The 6,070-nt window shown below is 43.5% G+C and overlaps 1 protein-coding gene across 1 annotated transcript in view; it reads right to left on the reverse strand.

The window, feature by feature from the left end:
- LOC311141162 (NACHT, LRR and PYD domains-containing protein 3-like) overlaps positions 1–6,070 on the reverse strand; it is a gene marked incomplete at its 5' end in the record, with an annotated part of 340,648 nt that overhangs the window by 305,500 nt on the left and 29,078 nt on the right. The window lies entirely within an intron of this gene.

The raw sequence follows: 6,070 nt of genomic DNA on the forward strand, positions 1-6,070 counted from the left end.
AATAGTCCAGTCATTATTGTTGCCGATGTTTGTCGCTTTGATTCAAATTGTATTTTGTGACTCGACTAACAATATATTCATGTTACAGGGAACAATCAATGCACTTCTAATGCCATATCCATATAATTTAGAATGAACCTCTTTGGGGCGATGCTATCCATAGCAGGTACATCTAGCTTAAAGACTAGCGTCTAAGGGTATGGTTTATTAACTCCCTCAGTTGGGGAGGGGGTTGGTGGGTTTGTGGTAGGGTCAGGGTATTAGCTCACCAGATGGTTACTATTTTATACTTTCATCATTTCATTTAGTTTCTATCTTTTTCCCTCTTTCTTATTATCTTTAAAGATGTCAGCACCTAATAACTATACATTTATGACACTTAACATTAGGGTACTGTAATGAATACTCAGGGAGAAAAAGGTGTAGATTCACGCGCAGATCGGCAGGTGTTTATTACGCCTTTACAGAACACAGAATCGTGGTCACAGGCAGGCAATGGTCATACACAGGTAGGCAAACAGGCAGGTGAAACAAAACTAGGACTGAAGACTTAAACTGGTTCTCACAAACGAGCTAGGAAAAGGCTTAGTAGAGTCAAAACGAACAATACCTCACAAGACACAAACAGAATGAACTGAACTAAATAAGGAGCTGATGAGACCAGGTGAGTAACTAACACAGGTGGAATCAATGAACAAACATGGAAGACAGGGCTACGTTCAAGAACACAAAGAAACAGGGCTACGTTCAAGAACACAAAGAAACAGGGCTACGTTCAAGAACACAAAGAAACAGGGCTACGTTCAAGAACACAAGGTGAACTGAGAAAAATCAAAATACAGAACCTTACATTGATTACATAGATCACACAGAAGAGAGGTTAATATGTTCATTAAATGATGTTTTCTAGGTGGAAGGTTTACCCTGTGTATGATATTAAAATGTATCAGCTGGTGATTAGGACTGTTAGATGAACCCACTAAGTTCCTGATGAACTCAACTGGTGAGCCTCTTTAGCAGCTAGTTCCATGGACACACTGATTTCAATGTCCTTTGCCAAGGTCAGATGACTTTCAGTCAACAGTCTCTTTTGTGTAGCTTCACTCCGTAGCCCACATACTAGTCTGTCTCTAATGATGTCATTTAGAACAGCATTAAACTCAGTGTTCTGGTAGTTTCTTTAATGCAGCAGCAAACATTGTTACCGATTCTCCCTCTTCCTGATGTCTCCTGTGGAACCTGAACCTTTCAGCATAAACTAGTGGTTCTGGTGAAAAATGTCCTTTAAGTAACTCCACAATATCCCCATACGTCTTATTACCTGTTCTGTCTGGCTGTATCAGGCTGCCTAGTAAATTAAATGTCTTTGGCCCCATTACACTAAAACATGTAGGCACAATGTTGTCCTCATCCATGTCATTTAGAAGAACAAAATATTCAAACCGTTCTGTATATGAGCTCCACTGATCAATACTTTCATCAAACTGTCCAATGTTTCCAACAATTCCAATAATTGTTCATTTCTCAATAAGCTCCTGATTGTCACTCACTTCAATATTGTCCTCAACCAAAGCAATATTTTCCTCAGTCACGTGATCTTCATTCACTTCACTCACTGACGTTTCCTCCTAAGTTCGCTCATTTAGCAGATTTAATTAAAAGGTTTGTCTTCACAGTTGAATAAATGTCCTTTCCTTTAATCAATGTATATTCCTCCTTTTTAATCACGTTGTTTTCCCACTCCGATGTCCGTCTCCAGTCCTTTTCTGCCGTCCATCACGATGTTAACTCCAGTGGTGGAAAAAGTACCCAATTGTCATACTTGAGTAAAAGTAAAGATCCCTTAATAGAAAATGACTCAACTAAAAGTGAAAGTCACCCAGTAAAATGCTACTTGAGTAAAAGTCTAAAAGTATTTGGTTTTAAATATACTTAAGTATCAAAAGTAAATGTAATTGCTAAAATATACTTAAGTATCAAAAGTAAAAGTACAAGTATAAATCAATTTCAAATTCCATACATAAAGCAAACCAGACAATTTTCTTGTTTTTAAAATGTACGTTCAGCCAGAGGCACACTCCAACACTCAGACAATTTACAAACAAAGCATTTGTGTTTAGTGAGTCTGCCAGATCAGAGGCAGTAGGGATGTTCTCTTGATAAGTGCGTGAATTGGACCATTTTCTATCCTGCTAAGCATTCAAAATGTAACGAGTACTTTTGGGTGTCAGGGAAAATGTATGGAGTAAAAAGTACATTATTTTCTTTAGGAATGTAGTGAAGTGAAAGTAAAAGTAGTCAAAAATATAAATAGTAAAGTAAAGTACAGATACCCCCCAAAAAACTACTTAAGTAGTACTTTAAAGTATTTTTACTTAAGTACCTTACACCACTGGTTAACTCTCTTTCTTAGCTAGCTCGACAATGCACTTGCCTCTGCTAGCAATACACTGTGCTAACATTAGCCTATTCTGTACCACAGAAAATAACAGTTTTAAACAGTTGTAAAAATCCACTTCTTCCAGACAGAATAGTTCCTGTAGATTCAGACGTACTCATCAACAATCTGTTGTTATGTCTCGTTGGTTTCATAACCACGTCTGTATAACAATTCAATAATGATGAGACAGAAGATAGGAATCAGTTCAACCATTTATATAGAACGTGATCATCTCAACACATACAAACCCCCATGATGCTCTGCAGCACAACCCCAATATACAACAAATACATAAATAAGTAAATGGACACTAAATAAAACTAATAGAGGAATTGTAATGTTCAGTTGTAGAAAGTAGGGCCATGGGATAGGGTCAGAAAGGTCAGTATGTTTGATAACTGGTTACAGAGGTGACATAACAAGCATAAGGTCCATTATAACACAGTGAAGTAGAGGTGGGAGCTAAAAGCAGACATGGACAGTGAGACGGTGTAAGGATGTCAGGGGTGAAACACTAGGACAGGTAGAAATGGCAGGGCTGGAAATGGACACAGAGACACATTCTGATCAGGGCTCAGACCTGAGCTGAGACACCCAAACAGAAGATGCCATAGCAAAGTCCTGTCCAGTAGGCTATATGGGATTTCCTTTCATCAGAATCCAACACATGGAAATGTGTCCAGTGTGTGTGTGTCCAGTGTGTGTGTGTGTGTGTGTGTGTGTGTCCAGCATGTGTGTGTGTGTGTGTGTCCAGTGTGTATGTGTGTGTATCAAGTGTGTTTGTGTGTGTGTGTCCAGTGTGTGTGTGTCCAGTATGTGTGTGAGTGTGTCCAGTGTGTATGTCCAGTGTGTGTGTGTGTGTCCAGAGTGTGTGTGTCCAGTATGTGTGTGTGTGTGTGTGTCCAGTGTGTATATCCAGTGTGTGTGTGTGTGTCCAGAGTGTGTCCAGTGTGTGTGTGTCCAGTGTGTGTGTGTGTGTGTCCAGTGTGTGTGTGTCCAATGTGTGTATGTGTGTGTGTGTTCAGTGTGTGTGTGTTTGTCCAGTGTGTGCGTGTATGCGTGTGTGTGTCCAGTGTGTGTCCACTGTGTGTGTGTGTGTCCAGTGTGTGTGTGTGTGTGTCAAGTGTGTGTGTGTTCAGTGTGTGTGTGTGTCTAGTGTGTGTATGTGTGTTCAGTGTGTGTGTCCAGTGTGTGTGTGTGTGTGTGTGTCCAGTGTGTGTGTGTGTGTGTGTCCAGTGTGTGTGTGTGTGTGTGTGTGTCCAGTGTGTGTGTGTGTATGTTCAGTGTGTGTGTGTCCAGTGTGTGTGTGTGTGTCCAGTGTGTGTGTGCAGTGTGTGTGTCTAGTGTGGTTGTGTGTGTGTGTGTGTGTGTGTGTGTGTGTGTGTGTTTAGTGTGTGTGTGTGTCTAGTGTGTGTGTGTGTGTGTGTGTGTGTCCAGTGTGTTTGTGTGTGTGTGTGTGTGTGTGTGTGTGTGTGTCAAGTATATGTGTGTGTGTGTGTGTCCGGTGTGTGTGTGTGTGTGTTTGTCCTGCGTGTGTGTGTCCAGTGTGTGAGTGTGTGTGTGTTTGTGTGTGTGTTTGTGTCCAGTGTGTGTCCAGTGTGTGTGTGTCCAGTGTGTGTGTGTGTGTGTCCAGTGTGAGTCTGTCCAGTGTGTGTGTGTCCAGTGTGTGTGTGTGTGTGTATGTGTGTTTGTGTGTGTCCAGTGTGTGTGTGTGTAAATTGTGTGTGTGTGTGTGTCCAGTGTGTGTGTGTGTGTATGTGTGTTTGTGTGTGTCCAGTGTGTGTGTGTGTACATTGTGTGTGTGTGTGTGTCCAGTGTGTGTGTGTGTGTCCCGTGTAAGTGTGTCCAGTGTGTGTGTATGTCCAGTGTGTGTTTGTCCGGTGTATGTGTGTGTCCAGTGTGTGTGTGTGTACAGTGTGTGTGTGTCTAGTGTGTGTGTGTGTATCCAGAGTGTGTGTGTGTGTCCAGTGTGTGTGTGTCCAGTGTGTGTGTGTGTGTGTCCAGTGTGAGTCTGTCCAGTGTGTGTTTGTCCAGTGTGTGTGTGTTTGTGTGTGTGTCTAGTGTGTGTGTGTGTGTGTATGTGTGTTTGTGTGTGTCCAGTGTGTGTGTCCAGTGTGTGTGTGTTCAGTGTGTGTGTGTGTACATTGTGTGTGTGTGTCCAGTGTGTGTGTGTGTGTCCCATGTGAGTGTGTCCAGCGTGTGTGTGTCCAGTGTGTGTGTGTCCAGTGTGTGTTTGTCCGGTGTGTGTGTGTGTCCAGTGTGTGTGTGTGGACAGTGTGTGTGTGTCCAGTGTGTGTGTTTGTCCAGTGTGTGTGTGTGTGTTTGTGTGTGTCCAGTGTGTGTGTGTGTTTGTGTGTGTCCACTGTGTGTGTTCAGTGTGTGTGTGTCCAGTGTGTGTGTGCAGTGTGTGTGTCTAGTGTGTGTGTGTGTATGTGTGTGTGTGTGTGTGTGTGTTCAGTTTGTTTGTGTGTGTGTGGGTGGTTAGTGTGTGTGTGTGCAGTTTGTGTGTGTCTAGTGTGTGTGTGTGTGTGTGTGTGTCCAGTGTGTGTGTTTGTTCAGTGTGTGTGCGTGTGTGTGTGTGTTTGTGTGTGTCCAGTGTGTGTTTGTGTGTGTGTGTGTGTCTTTGTGTGTGTCCAGTGTGTTTGTGTCCAGTGTGTATGTTCAGTGTGTGTGTGTGTGTTCAGTGTGTGTGTGTCCAGTGTGTGTGTGCAGTGTGTGTGTCTAGTGTGTGTGTGTGTGTGTGTGTGTGTGTGTGTGTTCAGTGTGTTTGTGTGTGTGTCCAGTGTGTGTGTGGGTGTTTAGTGTGTGTTTGTGTGTGTGTGTGTGTGTGTGTGTGTGTTCAGTTTGTTTGTGTGTGTGTGGGTGGTTAGTGTGTGTGTGTGTGTGCAGTGTGTGTGTGTCTAGTGTGTGTGTGTGTGTGTGTGTGTGTGTGTGTGTGTGTGTGTGTGTGTGTCTAGTGTGTTTGTGTGTGTATGTGTGTGTGTGTGTCCGGTGTGTGTGTGTGTTTGTCCTGCGTGTGTGTGTGTGTCCAGTGTGTGTGTCCAGTGTGTGTGTGTTCAGTGTGTGTGTGTGTGTACATTGTGTGTGTGTGTGTGTGTCCAGTGTGTGTGTGTGTGTCCCGTGTGAGTGTGTCCAGTGTGTGTGTGTGTCCAGTGTGTGTGTGTCCAGTGTGTGTTTGTCCGGTGTGTGTGTGTGTCCAGTGTGTGTGTGTGTACAGTGTGTGTGTGTCTAGTGTGTGTGTGTGTGTGTGTGTCCAGTGTGTGTGTTTGTTCAGTGTGTGTGCGTGTGTGTGTGTGTTTGTGTGTGTCCAGTGTGTGTGTGTGTGTGTGTGTGTGTCTTTGTGTGTGTCCAGTGTGTTTGTGTCCAGTGTGTATGTTCAGTGTGTGTGTGTGTGTGTTCAGTGTGTGTGTGTCCAGTGTGTGTGTGCGGTGTGTGTGTCTAGTGTGTGTGTGTGTGTGTGTGTGTGTGTTCAGTGTGTTTGTGTGTGTGTCCAGTGTGTGTGTGGGTGTTTAGTATGTGTTTGTGTGTGTTCAGTGTGTGTGTGTCTAGTGTGTGTGTGTGTGTGTGTGTGTGTCCAGTGTGTTTGTGTGTGTGTGTCCGGTGTGTGTGTGTTTGTCCTGCGTGTGTGTG

This window comes from Coregonus lavaretus, assembly GCF_964263955.1.
Source record: "Coregonus lavaretus genome assembly, chromosome: 2".
Classification (NCBI taxonomy): Eukaryota; Metazoa; Chordata; class Actinopteri; order Salmoniformes; family Salmonidae; genus Coregonus; species Coregonus lavaretus.